The 18,243-nt window shown below is 43.6% G+C and overlaps 2 long non-coding RNA genes across 2 annotated transcripts in view; one reads left to right on the top strand and one right to left on the bottom strand.

Moving 5' to 3' along the window:
• Positions 1-18,243, top strand: part of LOC309377024 — a 78,414-nt gene that overhangs the window by 54,634 nt on the left and 5,537 nt on the right. The window lies entirely within an intron of this gene.
• Positions 11,098-17,684, bottom strand: LOC309377001. The gene is made up of 2 exons (XR_014171350.1): positions 17,402-17,684; positions 11,098-11,571 (listed from the first exon to the last, which is right to left on the bottom strand). It is a non-coding gene; the product is annotated as an uncharacterized lncRNA (long non-coding RNA).

The raw sequence follows: 18,243 nt of genomic DNA, 5'->3' as shown, positions 1-18,243 counted from the left end.
GTGTCTCTCTGTATTTATACATGGACATCACCATTAGTGTGCAGGTTGCTTTATAGAAGACAAGAGAACAGATCCTTCTCATGAGGTCATTTCAGCATAATAGGTTGTAGCCAACATTAGTCCTATTCAGAGTAAACCTAGTGAAGTCATGTGAGATCTAAGGAGGAATTAGTAGGATCCTAACCTAAAATGGGCACTGTTCTGCTGTTTAGATCCATTCCAATCCAGCCTGGCCATGGAACTGAATTGGCCTTGGTCACCCTGATGCAGAGAGCGGGACTATTGGAGTGCAACCTTGCTCCTGCTTCTTACTTTCTCATCAGCATTCAGCATCATCGACCATGGTATCTTGCCTACCCAGGATGCACTGACCCTGAAGGAGCACGTTTGCAGTTTGGGGTGCTTCTGCATCCAGCTCTGTCACTGGAAGCTCAGGTAGTCTCTGTGGCTAGAAGTGCCTTTGACTTAATGCAGATAGTTTGACAGCTTCAACCATTCCTGGACCTGTAAAGCCTTGCCACAGGATTTCACACACTTCAGGACTGCATTCTGGCATGCCCTGAACCCCAGCGTACCTGGCAACCAGTCCCACTGATGTACACAGTCCCAAAAGCAAATGCTAGCGAGTGGTCCAGCAGTCTAACAGGTTCAGGTTCAATACAGCCAGCCATGTCAGGCCAGGTACCTGCCTCTGCAGCCAATCCAGGTTCAGGGAAGCTGGAGTTCAGTCCCCCAAAGCACAGTCCCATAGAATTTTTAGGCCTGAGAAAGAGGACGTCTCTGGGAAAATCTGGACGTATGGCAACCCGACACCACTTCGGGTTTCACATAATACCCAGTCTGCAATTGTTGAGTGTCACAGCACCTACACTTTGGAACTCCCTGCCTATTGAGATCATAGGTGCCTTCACTGTACTATTTCAGTTGCCTTCTTCTTTAGACAAGCCTGCCTAGGAAGTTGAGGTAATTTTAATCTGCTTTAGTATTTTAACTATTGTATTTTAACCACTGCATTGTTTTAAAATACTGTATTAGGTTCCCCCCCCCACACACACACCTTGATTTTCGTCTTTTATCTTTTTGCAAACTGCTTTGAGGTTGGTGTGTGTGTTTAAAACACAACAATATAAGCATTTTCTGAAACAAACGATAAATAAATACTGCCTGTGTGGCAGTGTTCATTGTTTACAAAAGAAAGTAATAATAGTAGACCTGTGCTAGTGAGCTAATGGATTCGCTATAGAATGTAGGACAAGTCAGGTCAAAGGAGCATTTCTGTAGTATTAGCGCAGTTGGCTTATTTCTCCTAACTACAACCTGCCTCTGGATGTGGAATGGCCAGGTGATGAGTCCTCTCATCTCACCCCATAATTGCAATGATAAAGAGCAGGCTCTGTTGGTGGCATGTTCCTTGACTCAACAGTGCCAGGAATGGAGCCCATCTGATATAGCTACAGCATAATGTTTGGTAGAGCTGGCTGTGAACATTCAGAAGGCCTTCAGAGAAGGGCTTCCAAGAAAACTGGATGTTGGAAAATTCAGGCTGGATTAAAAGATTTCCTTCTTCATGCAGTGCTTAGTTATGTCAGTTTGCATTTCTTAGTACAGAAAGTATTGATCTGATGTGTAGAGATCTTTCCTATTCTAATTAATTCAAGAGGGTTCTAGAAGCTTCTGGAAGCTTCTCTGTGTGAAAGAAACAGGCAGAAGGCTAATGATGTTTGGGTTATTCCTTCAGAGAAGCTGAGTACAGCTGACTTAAACTCCTTCTGTTATCTCTTTCTGTCAAGGTCATGCTGACTATAAAAGTAAAGCCAGAAGGAGCCTGGGTTTCACTTTCTCATTCTATCTCTTTTCCTTCTGGTGTGGTGTTCTGCACATAGTATAATTAGTGTTAGGGTTTACACTTATTATATGTTATTGTAAGTTTAAGTAAAGTCTGCTGCAACTGGATTTCTTATGGACAGTGCCAATACTGAATGTATTGGATTTGTGACCACTATGCTCATTTGCCTTCAGTGGCAGTAAAGCTCTGCTGGATGAAATGCAATTTCCTCTGGTCTATAGTTTGGGAATCCTGTAACATGTTTAGGTTGTTACTCTGCTAACTATACCTTGGAATCTACTCTGGATCAATACTGAGTAGAATTCCACAAGAAGTTAAACTGTGGAACTCGCTCCCTCAGGAGGCAGGGATGGCTGTAAAAGAGAATTAGGCAAATCCATGGAGGAGAAGACTAACAACTGCTACTGGCCCCATTGGAGTCACCAATGGTCCTGAATACTAGCTGCTGGAAGCCACAAGAAAGGAGACTGTTTTTGGACTACATCCTTGACCACTGGTGCTGCTAGCTAGGGATGATGGGAGTTGTAGTCCAACAACAGCTGGAGACCCAAGTTTGGGAAACTGTGGTGTATCTCCTACCTGGAGCTGCTCGGGATTGAACCTGGGACCTTCTGTATACAAAGCAGATGTTCTACAACTGTACTACTGACCTCCCCCTGAACGGTAGGTGTGAAGACTAATATCATGCTCCCATTAGATGACAATAAGTCCTAGATTGCAAAACACACCAAGCCATGTCATTATCAGGCCAAACAGTCTTATAAAGGTGTTGTATTTGCACGTGTGCCTATCAGTTCTTAATTAATGAGGCCATGTATAAACCAAGCCAAGGATGAATTACAGTCCTATGAACATGTCCTCTCTCAAAAGCCACAATGAGTTCAAGCGCGTTCTACAAACCAGTGAGTGTCTTTAAGTCGGGGGTCAGAAACCTGTGGCTCTCCAGATGTCTGATTTGCAAGTCCCATCATCCCCAGCCAGCATGGTCAATGAGTAGGGACAATGAGAGTTGGAATCCAACCACATTTAGAAGGCTACAGGCTGCCTATTGCTGTTTAGACACATTGCATTCTTAGGGTTCATCTATTCAGAGTAGCCCCCTTGAAATTAATGATTTCAAGGGGTCTACACTGAGTAGGACACACCCTTTAATGAGTATTTGTTCTGGTGCCTTTCCAAGATCATTTCAGTTTCAGCCAAAGTTGTGCTTTAAAAAACAAAACAAAGTCTGGCAACCAAGCCTTGTGAAGAGTGATTGAGGGAGTTGGGTATATTTAGTCTGGAGAAGGGGAGACAGAGGTTTTCTTCAAATATCTGAAGGGCTGCCACATGGAAGATGGAGAAGGCTTGTTTTCTGCTGCTGCACAGCTTAGGACCTGAAACAATGGACTCAAAGGACAAAGCAGGAGATTCTGTCTAATATTAGGAAGAACTTTCTGATGGTAAGAGCTTTTAACAGACTCCCTCGGAAGGTGATGGGATCTCCTTCCTTGGAGGTTTTCTTAAGCAGAGGTTGGATGGCCTCCTGTCAGGGATGCATTAGTTGAGATCCCAGCATGGCCAGGGGGATGGACTAGATGGTCCCTTAGGGTCCCTTCCAACTTTTCATACCTCACAGTACTGTTGTGGGAATGAAAATGGGAAGGGTAAGAACCTTGGAGGAAAAATACCGTATTTTTCGCTCCATAAGACGCACTCAAAAACTAAGGGGAAATGTCTGTGCATCTTATGGAGCGAATGTGTGGTCCCTGGAGCTAAATTGCCGGAGTGCGGCATGCTCCTGAGCTGCTCTTTGGGGCTGGCGGGGGAAACCCAGGCTTTCCCCTCAAGCCCTGGGAGCAGCGGACAGGCTGTGCGCAGATGCTCTGCACTCCTGAGCAGCTCTGGGGTAGCCTGCGAAGCCTCCGCAGGGCAGTGGGATGAAGGCTCCCCGCTGCCCTGAGGAGGCTTCGTGGGCTACCCCAGAAGCCAGAACAGCTAGAGGGAGCACTGCGCAGTGCTCCCTCTAGTTGTTCTAACTTCTGCCTCCACAGGGCAGCGGGGAACCTTCATCCCGCTACCCTGCGGAGGCTTTGTGCGGCTATCCCTGGCTTTTGCGGGAGGTGGGGGAAGGGACAGAGCGTGCGGCTCTTGTGGGAGGTGGGGGGAAAGTCAGGAGGCTTGCTTTTGCTGAAGCCAGGAGGGCAAGAGGGATGGGTGCACACCGATTCCGCTTGCTCTCCTGGCTTCAGGGATAGCCCCGCAAAGTCTCCTGAGCAGAGAGGGAGGAGCACTCTATCTTCACTCATGAGGCTTTGTGTTGCTTTCTTATTTCTTGTTATCCTCCCCTAAAAACTAGGTGCGTCTTATGTCCCAGTGCATCTAATAGAGCGAAAAATACGGCAGGCTATAAATCAATAAAACAAGATGTGTCATCACAGCTTCCCCATGTATATGTTTCATAGTTAATTACTGTTTCCATACCTATGCTTAATGACCATGGTCACATCTGACACTTTAATCACAAGTTGAAAGCCATAAGGAGCAACTCTTGCAAAACCCAGTTGAATTACACAGAGTTTGCACAAGTGAGGCTTCTGGTAAATAGAACCTCCTGATATTATTGCACTCAGGAACTTCCTGGTGCTGCTTTCCCTCCCATAAATAATCTCTTGGCCGTAAACTCTGATAGTGAATGATTCCTTGATTTTAACAAGCTGATTCTAAGTTGCTGGAAGGAGGTGTAAAAGGTGACATACAACCATCTTAGGGACTCCACTCAGAATTTGTGTAGGGTTTACTCCTTAGTCTTTTCTTCTCCCAAAGATTTCCTGAAAGGCAGCTTAGGTTTAGTCCCAGAGTTTTCCTTCTACTAGATGGGTTAGCGTCCTAGATTGATGTGCCCCACCTGCATCTCACTTTCCTCAACAGCACATGCAAAAACCAGCTCCTTGACCGTTGGGCCCACTATTGGTATTGTTTACTCAATCCGCTGGAGCCTCATGCAGGTGAAGTCCCTAATTCACCGAAGGTTTGGGACTCATCAGCTACCCTCACCTGGTTTAGTTGGTCTGTCTAAGGTGTTTATAAAAATTAATGGGCATGACTAACATGTGGTCATTATAGAAATTTCCCTGGGCATCATTGTGGCTTGGTTGCAGGGTTGAGATATTAGCCCTGGGCAAAGGAGAATAATACTTCCTCCACTGTTGTAAACTAGCAAGTGTGACCTAGGCATAAGGAATCTTCACTATCAGAGCATCTATCCAGAACCTCCCAATCCCAGATCTGAATCTCATTCATTCTTCCACCAGCACTTTTATGCTCTGACCTGACACGTACAAGACATAATCAGTATAATACTGAACAGATAATCCTAGTTCATCCTGATGACCTCAGCTGTTAGTAGCGATCAAAACTTTGTACCCTTCTCAAAGGCAGATCGTTCTGAAATACAACAAAACAACACCACCACAAACTGGCTTAAAAGTATAAAACCAAATTTACTAGAATAATAGCTAGACTAGAGATAGACTTATAGCCATTCAAACAACAAACATACTAAGGTGCCATGTGGAAGACAAAGCCTGGAGATAATGTAAACATGGAGTGGATAAATGTACAACTCTATCTTAACAAGTTACATGTGCAGTAAGTGTTATACAGACTGGATAAATGAACCGTTCAACAAGTAGCAGAAGTCCAGTCACAGAACGGCATGATACAAAATAGCACTCCAATTACAATGTTCTGAAAGGCATTGTTCAGACACTCTGTTCTTATCCATTAGCAGCGTATTAGGGTGATCAACAATTACCCTAGAGCACATAAGGGGATAAGAATGCAACTCTTTCCTGTCCCCTTTCTCCCATATCTCCTCCCCAACAAAATAGCAGGAGTGTATGTGGGCATCGGGTCATTCATTGTAGAGCACTTTGCTGATATTTTCATAGAATCATAGACTTATAGAGTTGGAAGGAACCTCAAGGGTCAACCCCCTGCAATGCAGGAATACTGCCCACAGCTGTCCCTGGGTGGGCTCAAACCACCAAACCTCTGATTAACCATCAGACGCACTGACCCATTGCACCTGTTTGCTTTCCCTTAGTCCCCGGTCCCCTCCTCTCTAAACCCCATGAGATCTTTCACCTCTGTCGTTGGCACTCTACCTTCATGGAGTTCAGTCCAGAAAGTGGCCTTCAGTAGCAATGGTGGACAACATTGATAAAGTACAGGTAGTGCGCAACTAACACACGTTTAACATCTGTGATTTCAACTCTTCGTGGTTGAAGGCCGGGCGGTTGAAATGTGTGCTGCACCAAAAGTGAACTGTTCCAGAAGCTGTGCTTACACCATCTTGGCACTCAAGATAGCTCTGCAATTAATTTGTGGTTGCTATAGCTAGGAGCCCATAGTTTAAGTAAAGTCTGCTGCAACTGGATTTCTTATGGACAGTGTCAATCCTGAATGTATTGGATTTGTGACCATTATGCTCATTTGCCTTCAGTGGCAGTAAAGCTATGCTGGATGAAACATAATTGCCTCTGGTCTATAGTTTGGGAATCCTGCAACGTGTTTAGGTTGTTAGTCTGCCTTAGAAAGCACTGCAAATAACAAGGCCAGTGGAAGGGATGGTATTCCAGCTGAACTATTTAAAATTTTAAAAGATGATGCTGTTAAGGTTCTACACTCAATATGCCAGCAAGTTTGGAAAACTCAGCAGTGGCCAGAGGATTGGAGAAGACAAGTTTACATCCCAATCCCAAAGAAGGGCATTGCCAAAGAATGCTCCAACTACTGCACAATTGCACTCATTTCACACGCTAACAAGGTTATGCTTAAAATTCTACAAGGAAGGCTCATCAGTATGTGGATCGAGAACTCCCAGAAGTGCAAGTTGGATTTAGAAGAGGCAGAGGAACCAGAGACCAAATTGCAAACATGCGCTGGATTATGGAGAAAGCTAGAGAGTTCCAGAAAGACATCTACTTCTGCTTCATTGACTATGCAAAAACCTTTGACTGTGTCGACCACAGCAAACTATGGCAAGTTCTTAAAGAAATGGGAGTGCCTGATCACCTTGTCTGTCTCCTGAGAAATCTTTGTGTGGGACAAGAAGCTACAGTTAGAACTGGATATGGAACAACTGATTGGTTCAAAATGGGGAAAGGAGTACGGCAAGGCTGTATATTGACTCCCTGCTTATTTAACTTATATGCAGAATTCATCATGCGAAAGGCTGGGCTGGATGAATCCCTAGCCGGAATTAAGATTGCCAGAAGAAATATCAACAACCTCAGATATGCAGATGTCACAACCTTGATGGCAGAAAGTGAGGAGGAATTAAAGAACCTTTTAATGAGGGTGAAAGAGGAGAGCGCAAAATATGGTCTGAAGCTCAACATCAAAAAAACAAAGATCATGGCCACTGGTCCCATCTCCTCCTGGCAAATAGAAGGGGAAGAAATGGAGGCAGTGAGAGATTTTACTTTCTTGGGCTCCATGATCACTGCAGATGGTGACAGCAGCCACGAAATTAAGAGACGCCTGCTTCTTGGGAGGAAAGCAATGACAAACCTAGACAGCATCTTAAAAAGTAGAGACATCACCTTGCCAACAAAGGTCCGTATAGTAAAAGCTATGGTTTTCCCAGTAGTGATGTATGGAAGTGAGAGCTGGACCATGAAGAAGGCTGATCGCTGAAGAATTGATGCTTTTGAATTATGGTGCTGGAGGAGACTCTTGAGAGTCCCATGGACTGCAAGAAGAACAAACCTATCCATTCTTAAGGAAATCAGCCCTGAGTGCTCACTGGAAGGACAGATCATGAAGCTGAGGCTCCAATACTTTGGCCACCTTATGAGAAGAGAAGACTCCCTGGAAAAGACCCTGATGTTGGGAAAGATTGAGGGCACAAGGAGAAGAGGACGACAGAGGACGAGATGGTTGGGTAGTGTTCTCAAAGCTACCAGCATGAGTTTGACCAAAGTTCGGGAGGCAGTGGAAGACAGAAGTGCCTGGTGTGCTCTGGTCCATGGGGTCACGAAGAGTCGGACACGACTAAACGACTAAACAACAACAACTGCTAACTATACATTGGAATCTACTCTGGATCAATAGTGAGTAGAATTCCATGAGAAGTTAAACCATGGAACTCACTGCCTCAGCTCATATATGTGCTGACCTTTAAAGGCCTAAACGGCCTCAGCCCTGTATACCTGAAGGAGTGGCTCTACCCTTGTTATTCAGTCCGGACACTGAGGTCCAGCTCCGAGGGACTTCTAGCAGTTCCCTCACTGTGAGATGTGAGATTACAGGGAACTAGGCAGAGGGCCTTCTCGGTAGTGGTGCCCGCCCTGTGGAATGCCCTCCCATCAGATGTCAAACAAAGATATCGAAAGGCAGCCCTTCGGGTATTTTTTAATGCTGAATGTTTATAATGCTTTTATATTTGCTGGAAGCTGCCCAGAGTGGCTGAGGCCACCCCATAGATGGGCGAGGTACAAATCAATCATCATCATCATCATCATCATCATCATCATCATTGGTTTGCTTGGTAATTACTAATTGCCAGAGCTCTTTTTCTAGAAAAAGAGGTGCAGGAACTCCCACTTTTGGCAGACAACCCTAAGTTGTCCACAGCCTCCGACACAAAGCCACGAGTGGCGTGCCACTATACAGCTGCTTCTATGCTACAATGAGCTTTGTATCACAAATATAAAAACAAAAAATCCATGATCAAAACAAAAACAACCCAATAACCCCCCCCATTTAATTTAATTTTTAAAAGGGACAACCCAAAGCACAGATACCTGGGGTGTTTGTCTGGGTGAGGTCAAACAAAGCATATTGGGGAATAAATAATAGAATTATACTTATTCTTATTATTTTATAAAGGAAACGTGTCACTTTCAATGCATTTCAAGCAAAGTCAACTGTTCAGTGGTTTATGGAAAATGGGGCTCCGATCTGGCAGAGTAAGCCGCCATGAACCACATACAATGCCTCTCTCATGAGCACAAAAAACAATGATATAGTTAGAAAGAAGACATCATGAAATATTTGCAAGACCAAAAGGCAGTTCCATTTTGAGAACAGGATTTGAGATGAAATTGAACAGCAAGCAAGATTTACTCTTATCAGATGCAGAGTACAAAACTATCAAAAGGAGGAAGGGAGTACAAAACAACAACAACACACAACACCCACCAATGATTGGACAGCACCTGAAGCCTTAGACAAATTTTCTGCAAGAGACAATTTTAGGATAAATTCATTTATCCCTGTCATGGTAGTTCTGGAAGCCAACCTAGACAGAAGAGCAACAGTGTAAAGGAGTGCGGCTGGCAGTTTTTTATTTTTGATAAACCTGCCACAACCAAGGAACAGGTTCGCAATGGCATCGAGATGTTGATGCAAGAGTATTCAAATGGTGTTGACCTTGTTCTGGCTGATGAACTCTTGCAGTTCCACTTGTACACCAAGCAAGCTCAACCTGAAAAATAAAATTTCAGCCCCACAAGATATGTATCAAATAATATTCCAGGAGAAAATTTGCAAATGTGGAAACAATGTTCAGATTGTTCCTGTGTTTAATGGTTACAAGCTGTACTGGCAAAAGATTGTTGTCTAGATAAAAAAGGATAAAGAATGATCTACAGTCAACAATGTCCCCAATGGTTGTCTTATATAAGCACTCTCTGCACTGAAAATGATAACATGTGGCTTAATGATTTTAATTGTTAAGTTTGCATACAAATGAGCTCGGAAGAAACTGTTCTGAGTTTGTATACAGGGTAATGCTATGACATAGCTATGATTCCCCAATGAATGCTGTTTCTGTATGTCTTCATTAACGCAGTACATTTGTAACCTTATTAAAGGTTATAAATTTACAAACAATTTTTTCTGTCGTGCAAAAATTTCAGCAATATTCTGCTTTCATTGAGTAGATAGAGAAGAGAATGAGGTTTTGTGTTTCATGATCACAAATACAAAATAGGACAGTGCAGAATATCTGGAAAAGACTTAAATCAGGCAGGTAGAGAACTTAAGACCATCAGGAAAGCCAAGATTCATGTTGAGAAGGACTCCAGTGTGTCTGCATTTGTTGTGTGCGTAATAAAATCTGACCAAACAGCCTAGATTTTTTTGAGATTTTCCAAGCCTTGGTCGACATGTAGTTTATGTGTTATTTTTCAGCTAGTGCGAAACGCCACATATTTTTAACCCAGAGCGAAAGTTGCAATTCCTGTTAGTTTTTCATTTGGGGTCAATTGAAGTTCTGGCACTCATCAGCACCCACATCAAGAATTCCTGAGAACTGAAACCTTTCAGTTGATTGTCCCAAAGATTTAGTAAACAAATCTGCAGTGAAGCTGGAATGGAATATTGGAGTATTTTGGTTGTTTCTTAACAAATCATTGTCCAGAATTCAAATACAGTGGTACCTCTGTTTGCGAACAGGATTCGTTCCGGAGCCCCATTCACAACCTGAAAGGAACACAACCCATGTCTGCGCGTGCGTGGGTCATGATTTGATGCTTCTGTGCATGCGTATGATGTCATTTTGCGTGTCTGCGCATGCGCGAGCGGCGAAACCCAGAACTAACCCTTTCCGGTACTTCCGCGGGACGCAACCTGAAAAGACGTAACCTGAACCGAATGTAACAAGAGGTATGGATGTACCTGTCTTTTGAATTGTTTAGACTTTCCCCAAATGTGTCATATAGGAAGCAAATTTCTCAAGTGTACATAATTGCTGCTTCTCTCAACCTCCACACCGATACGAATCAGTAAAGAGAGCTTAATTGAAATGAAACCTTTAATAAACTCTGGCTTGTATCATGGTCATTGTATATCTATACGTCATGTGTTCAGCAATGCATGTTATAGAATGCAGTTGTTGTGGATGCAACAAAGGTGGTGTGTTGGGAAAGTGGCCTTCCATGCTGCAGAATCCAAAAGTTAGCAACCACCACAACAACAAAACTGAGCAACAGTGGGATGAAAAGTGAGTGGGATGGGGAGAACAACGAAGAAATTCTAATGCATCACTTCAAAAAGACGTGGGTGTGATCTGGTACTCCAGCATCAATCTGGAAGGGGGAAACGAGTTGAGAATTACATCTGAATACATCTGAAAAAATGAAATCTGAATAGACAGCTCAGGGGCCAAGCAGGGATCACCATAAACACCATGGGTGGGAGGAAAGGAGAAAAGAGGACAGTGATTCTTATAACATTTGCATATGCTGATTTAGAAATGAATCTCTTTTTTTAGATAAGATTTATTAATTTTGAAATTTACAAACAATGATCACACAATCAATAAAAAGAGAATTCCATAGATGCCCCTGAACTTCCCTCCTCCCCTTTGTGGGTCCTTATGTTAACTTTTTTCCTCCTGCTTCTTCTCTATTAATCCAAATCTGTTAAATCTCCATTACAAGCAAAGTTCAACATTAAACTGAAAGTATCATTCCCATCCTAATAATAATTTCAATTGTTTACAGTGATTTTTAAGGTAAATAATATATTTTCCCCATTCCTTATTAAAATTTTGGTCTTCCTGCTTTCTAATTCTTCTGGTCATTTTTGCCATTTTGGCATACGCCATCAGTTTAATTTGCCATTCTTCTCTGGTATGTCTTCTTTCCATCTCTGCGCTAGTAACATCCGAGCCACAGTGGTCGTGTACATAAATGGTCTTTTCTGACCCATTGGTATTTTGGCACCCAGAATTCCTAGAAGGAAATTTTAGGTGTTTTTAAAGGAAATGTTATTTTAAACATTTTTTTCCCGTTCATTATATGTCATCTCCCAAAATTCTTTTACTACTTTACAAGTCCACCACATGTGATAAAAGTTACCTTCTTTTTCCTTACATTTCCAGCATGTATGTGACCTTGTTTTATACATTTTAGCTAATTTACTAAGAGTTAAGTACCAACAATACATCGTTTTCATACAATTTTCTTTCAAAGTATAACATGCTGTAAACCTCAAGTCTCAGTTCCATACCTTCTGCCATACTGTAAGTTGTATATTATTTCCGAAGTCCCTCACCCAGTGTATCATAGCTGATGTAACCTGTTTATCTTTTGTATGCATTAATTTATGCATTTTCAAAAGCAACATAATCTTATTTTCTAAAAGCTCTTTTTCAAATTTAGACGTTTGATTAAAAGATTGTTTCTGGTCTCCCTTGTCTCTAGGGGGACTGGCAAAAGATCTCTCTGGAACACTTCCCCTGTTGTTGAGGAGAGCAGGGGAGACTCCTTTAGGAGATTGCAGTCCCAACGCAGGTGCAGCAGCGGGTGTTTCGCCACAGGTGCTGAAATGCCTTGGGTTTTAAGAGCGTAATCAGGGAGCAATGGCAAGATGGAGATGGCACTTACCTAACAGCTACAACCACCACTCCACATTCCTTGGCAATATGCCGCAATAATCTCAAGTAGCCATCTAAATGTGAGACAGCTGCAATGCATCCAAGATTGATCAAGCCAACCATTGCTCCTTAAACTGTTTGCAGAGAGATGGCCAGTTGATGTCCTAAAGCAAGGGCTAAAGGTAAAGGGAGCCCAAACCATTAGGTCTAGTCGTAGATGACTCTGGGGTTGCGGCGCTCATCTTGCTTTACTGGCCAAGGGAGTTGGCGTACAGCTTCTGGGTCATGTGGCCAGCATGATGAAGCCACTTCTGGCAGGGACTGAACAATGGGAGCTCACCCAACACGGGGATTTGAACCGCCAACCTTGTAATCGGCAAGCCCTGGGCTCTGTGGTTTAGACCACAGCGCCACCCGCGAGGGGTAGGGGATCCTTTTTTCTCAGCCCAGGTCATAGAGTCCCCATTAGGAAACTTTTCAGGAGGGCACAGGCCAAGGGTGGCAGGGAGGGCCTGGTGCAAAACAAACAAACAAATTAGGTGCGGCAATGGGCAAGGATCTTAGCTTCGTACTGCTGTAGGCTCCTACAAAAGCAGGGCAGACAAGCAAAATATGCAGGGTGTGAATGAATCATAGAATCACAGAGCGGGAAGGGATCCCAGGAATAACTTAGTTCAACCCCCTGCAAAGCTGGAATCATAGCTAAAGAATCCCTGACAGATGGCCATTCAACCTCTGTTTAAAAACCTCCAGTAGAGAGAAAGAAAGAGTTGGACCTTAAGGGTAGGTTGCAACTTTTTCAGCACACCTCTGAAACTTTTTCTCCCCAGCTGGAAAAATCTAATCATCCAAAAACGTAACGCAGCACTGGACTTCCGGTTTGCCAAGGGAGTTATGGGCCTATTCAGTCCCCTTTCCAGGTGTGAACTATCCAGTGATGAAACTAGGCTTTTTCCCCCCACCTGGGTCAAAGACTCATGCATACACACACACACACACACACACACACACACACACACACTTATTCATAGAGGGCATAAAAGGTATTTTATTTGAATACAAAGTTTTTTAAAAAATATACAGTGGTACCTCGGGTTAAGAACTTAATTCGTTCTGGAGGTCTGTTCTTAACCTGAAACTGTCCTTAACCTGAGGTACCACTTTAGTACCACTTTAGTTAATGGGGCCTCCTGCTGCCGCCATGCCGCCACTACACAATTTCTGTTCTCATCCTGAAGCAAAGTTCTTAACCCGAGATACTATTTCTGGGTTAGCGGAGTCTGTAACCTGAAGCATCTGTAACCTGAGGTACCACTGTATTACACAACAATATATCCAACATAACCTATAACAAGAAGTTTCAAGGCCTGATACTGAGCTTCCCTCCTCTCTGCACCCAGAGCCCCGAGCTAGGACATTTCTCTATCATCATTTCTGCCTTATATTCTCTTCAGCCTCACTCCCACTAAACTACCTAGAGATGGGTCCGAGTTAAAGCCGGCACTCAACTGAAGAAATCTGAGATGATCCGACATCTGTCATGTCCCCAGGTCAAAGACCCAGATATCAGGCAAGGCCAAAGAATTGTAGAATTGTGGAGCTGGAGGGGAAGAAGAAGAAGAAGAAGAGGAGGAGGAGGAGGAGGAGGAGGAGGAGGAGGAGGAGGAGGAGGAGGAGGAGGAGTTTGGATTTGATATCCTGTTTTATCACTACCCAAAGGAGTCTCAAAAGTGGCTAACATTCTCCTTTCCCTTCCTCCCCCACAACAAACACTCTGTGAGGTGAGTGAGGCTGAGAGACTTCAGAGAAGTGTGACTGGCCCAAGGTCACCCAGCAGCTGCATGTGGAAGGGTGGGGAAGCGAACCCAGTTCACCAGATTACGAGTCCACCGCTCCTAACCACTACACCACACTGGCTCTCCCCACACTGGGGACCCTGAGATTCATCCAGTGCTGAGGGGGCCCACCCTTGATGCTTTTCGCATGTTGCTTCTGGATCCTGGTTGGATCTAGTCTGATTCTCTGTGCTTGACCTTGTTTGGTTCTGGGGTTCTGCTGCATTTGGGCTATGACCCTGCCTGCACTGGCGAGAGGCTTGCATCTTCTGGGATCTGAGAATAACCAGAGAAGCATAACATTATCCGCATATGCAGAAAACCTAGGTTTCATGTGTGTGTCCTCTAGACATTTAAAAATATATATTTACAGTTAAACCAAGTAACATTTCCTTGTTGCATCTGGAAACAGCACAGGCAGAGGAAAGGTAGAAGCTCTGATGTGGGTGTTGTGGTGGGAGGTTCCCATCCTATGAGATGCACTGGGGGAGGGTCTCACCTGATTAGCTCTCCCAATCAGTTAGTCCCCCATTTATTCCTTCATTTACTTCCTGGTGTCAAAATCCAGGCATCTACCTGTCGGCATCCTTCGGGGGACGAGATGCTAGCTGGCTAGCCCCCAGCAGGATCATGCCCTTCCAGCCATGACCATCCCCCAACCTCTGGTGCGATGTAAATCAGCGACTCAGACTTCAAAGCCTGAGCACACTATATCAGCAGAGCATACTGCGCAAACAGAAGTGGTGTGAGGCTTGTGGAAACATATTAACAAGCTACGGATTTACTGAGTATAAATCAGGACAAAGGAAACATGTCATCTCTTGTCTCCTCAGAGAGAGTCAAAAGCTACACACAATGGAAGTTCCCAGCAAACTGTGCTGGAATGTAAACAGACATGTGACATGTAACAATCTCACACGTCTGCAAGTTATGGTGGAATTGAATTTTCCAACATCCTCCCCTTTTCCATGTAACCTGTGATGCAGTATTTCAACCTAACTGCAACTGTTGTACATATACCTGTTCCCTGTTAACAACTTTAGACAACAGGAATTTCGTTTCCTGGCATGTAGGACACCTGAATGAGTCCTTTCTGAATAGACTCCTTTGCACAATGTAACTTTATCTGCAAGTACTTGGTTCTTTGCTTGCAACTCTCTGAAGCTAGCAAAGCCAAACAGGACCTGTTGCCATTATAAACCTGTATAGGACACGTCACATTAACCCATAAGTCCTGAAACAGTTGCAACAACCATTCACAATCCATAAGTGAATAGGACAGTGCATTGAGTTCAGTTTCACAAGAACTCAGGCTCACTATTGTCTGCTTCTTGCACAACCAGTCCAACAGACACTGGTTGTACATATAGCACACCCTGGAAGTGCTTGTGGCATCTGTGGTGTCACTTCCAAAACTTGCATCTGCAAACATCTCAAGACCCCTAGACTTCTGACTAGTGATCCTGAGTCTGTAGTGCATGTAACAATTTCAAACGTCTGCAACTTAAGGTGGAATGGAATTTTCCAACACTACCACCCACCCTTGTCTCTATCCCCCTCCTCACTTTCCTGCCTTGCAGATCCCTGCAGCCCTGGGACTCCCCTTCATCCAAAGGCACAGCGATCGGGCCCGGTAGCTCATGCAGTGCTCAGGAGTGACAGAAGCCACTTCACACTGGCCAGGAAGCTGGCAGGAAAGGAATTGTTGAGTTCAAAGGTGATGCAAGGCCATGGAAAGGACTGGTGGGGGGGGTGAGAAAATACTATTTCCTCTGCAAGTTTATTCCTCCTTCCCACATTCCTTTCCTATCCTATATACGAACTGAGTCGGCTTAATTTTAACCTTTAGAAGGCCAAGCTGCAGGATTGTCTCTGTGAGCCGAAGCCAAGGAGGAACTGCACCCAAATGAATGGTGGTTTGGGCGGGGTGGGTGTGTGGCCTGTGACAGGGAAGGGGTCACTGACATTTGCCTTCCCTGTGATGAAAATAGAAGGTTGAGGGGTAAAGCTCAGCAAAGATACTGGGAGAGTTGGTGAAACAATTCTCACTGGCACCCTCTGGAGGCCTCACCTGTTGACAATTTCAAGGCCTCCCTCCTCTCCCTTCTTAAAGTTCTGTATGTTTAAACCAGACTTGGACAAATCCACCCTTCAGATAGAAGCCTATCCTCTAGTAGCCCTTCAAACTGAGGGCTGTCTTCTGTGAAACAAGCTACATGGCCACCCTCAAATCATAGAAGCATAGAATTGTAGAGTTGGAAGGGACCCTGAGAATAATCTAGTAATTCTAGTTCAATGTCCTACAATGTAGCAATATACAGTTTCCCCATAGGGGGACTGAACTTGCAACCTTGGCATTATCAGCACCACGCCCTAACCAACTGAGCTATTCAGGCAGCAACCTTTCCTCGCACACAAACTCAACACTCTAACACCTTTAACGTGGGATGATAATATGTCCATTTTTACCTATGCAGGTGCTTCCTGCAAAACATATTGGGTTGTAGCCAACTAAGCCCTACTCAGAGCAGACTCACTGGAATGAATAGACTCAAGTTAGCTGTGCCTGTTAACTTTAGTGGGTCAACCCTGAATAGGACTGGCACTGGATGCAGCAAACTGATGAGTTTTGAAGTGAACATGATAGTCAGTAGTAGGGTGTGCTGATGACAATATTCATTTCCGACACCCGTTTGGTGCTCTGGAAAACAACCTGATTTGTCTTGGACTGATTTGATTAGGGAGCTGTTTGATTTAGCTCAGGACTGAATCTGAATCCCAATGGAGTGAACAGAAGCTTTATGCTTCCCCAATTATTATGGCAACTTTTATTGCTTTTAAAAATGGTTATAACTGCTTTTAGATGAATTTTGCAGGCTTAGTGGGGGATGAAAAATAGTCACTCAATTCAAAACAAATAGGTCTAGGGGACTTTGCACTGGGCTCCCTACTTGTTGTCCTGCCAGCAAGTCTGTTTTGTTCTTGATAGGCTTTTGGGAACTAAGGAAAGCTCTTTTAATAGTGTAGTGCTGTTTTTATTATCTGTATTTTAATAGATTTGATTTGGGGGGGTTTAATTACTTTTAAATGATAGCCTTTTGCACCTTTTTAGCTTTTTGTATTTTATCTATGGTTTTCATATTAACAAAACAAATCAGAACAACAGAAAATTCCCCTATATAATTCTTTTGGTTGCAACCCTGCAAGCAGCAAATCCAGCAATATAACCTGCAACAACTAAAACATTATTTCAACAAAAACAACAAACCAGCTCGAAAATACCTTGTGAAACAAAACGAAAGAAATTTGCAGTTAAAGCCTGCATTAAATAACATAGGAATTAAGACTTACCTTCATGCAAGCCTCTGAAAAGCTAGAGCTGAATGATGGTGAGGGCAGGACAGGCAAAGAGTGAGTTTTTTTTAAAAAAAAAATGTTGGATCCCTTACCACTCTGGTTGTTTCTGAGGCACCTCTGCCAGTCCCAGTCTCCCAATCCAGTCCAGTTCCTGAGACTCCACAGGGTTCCAGTCATCCCACTCCTGACCCCAAACTTTTGGAGAAGTTTAAAAAGAGGTTCCTAGACTGAAGGTATCCCTCTCAGAAACCCAAAAGAAAATGATGCAGGCTCCAAGTGAAAATATTGCTGAAATACAAATGTGCGTAGGGACAGTGGCTGCAGAGAACCACATCCAAAACAATATATTTTTAAATACACTTGCAGATTACTAGTCACCCATCAAAGGATTTCAGCAATCTTAATAGTTGCAACACAATGTCACAATCTTAATCAAAATCTTATGGTTGCAACACAACGTCACAATCTTAATAGTTGCAACACAATGTCCACATTCTGAAGCAGCCCTCATCATAATGTCCTGCCATTTCACAGTCTTTCTTTATTAAGATTTTGACTAATTTTCCTATTCATTAAATGTCTCCTAGTATCCTCTTTCATCTGTCTACAAAACAACTCAGGGTTAATCACGATTGTCATGCCTGGATTATTCTCTTTTCATGCACACAGTGGTCATGATTCCGAGAATTTATTCTTTGCAGGGCTCTGGAATGGACATTAGGGTTGCCATCTGAAGGCAGCCCTGTTTAGGGATGTTTGTAATGACTGATGTTTTAATGTATTTTTAATCTTTTGTTGGAAGCAGCCCAGAGTGGCTGGGGAAACCCAGCCAGATG

This window comes from Podarcis melisellensis, assembly GCF_964234715.1.
Source record: "Podarcis melisellensis genome assembly, chromosome: 8".
Classification (NCBI taxonomy): domain Eukaryota; kingdom Metazoa; phylum Chordata; class Lepidosauria; order Squamata; family Lacertidae; genus Podarcis; species Podarcis melisellensis.
The sequence above is the reverse complement of the archived record's forward strand: the minus strand, read 5'-3'. Positions and strand labels throughout refer to the sequence as shown.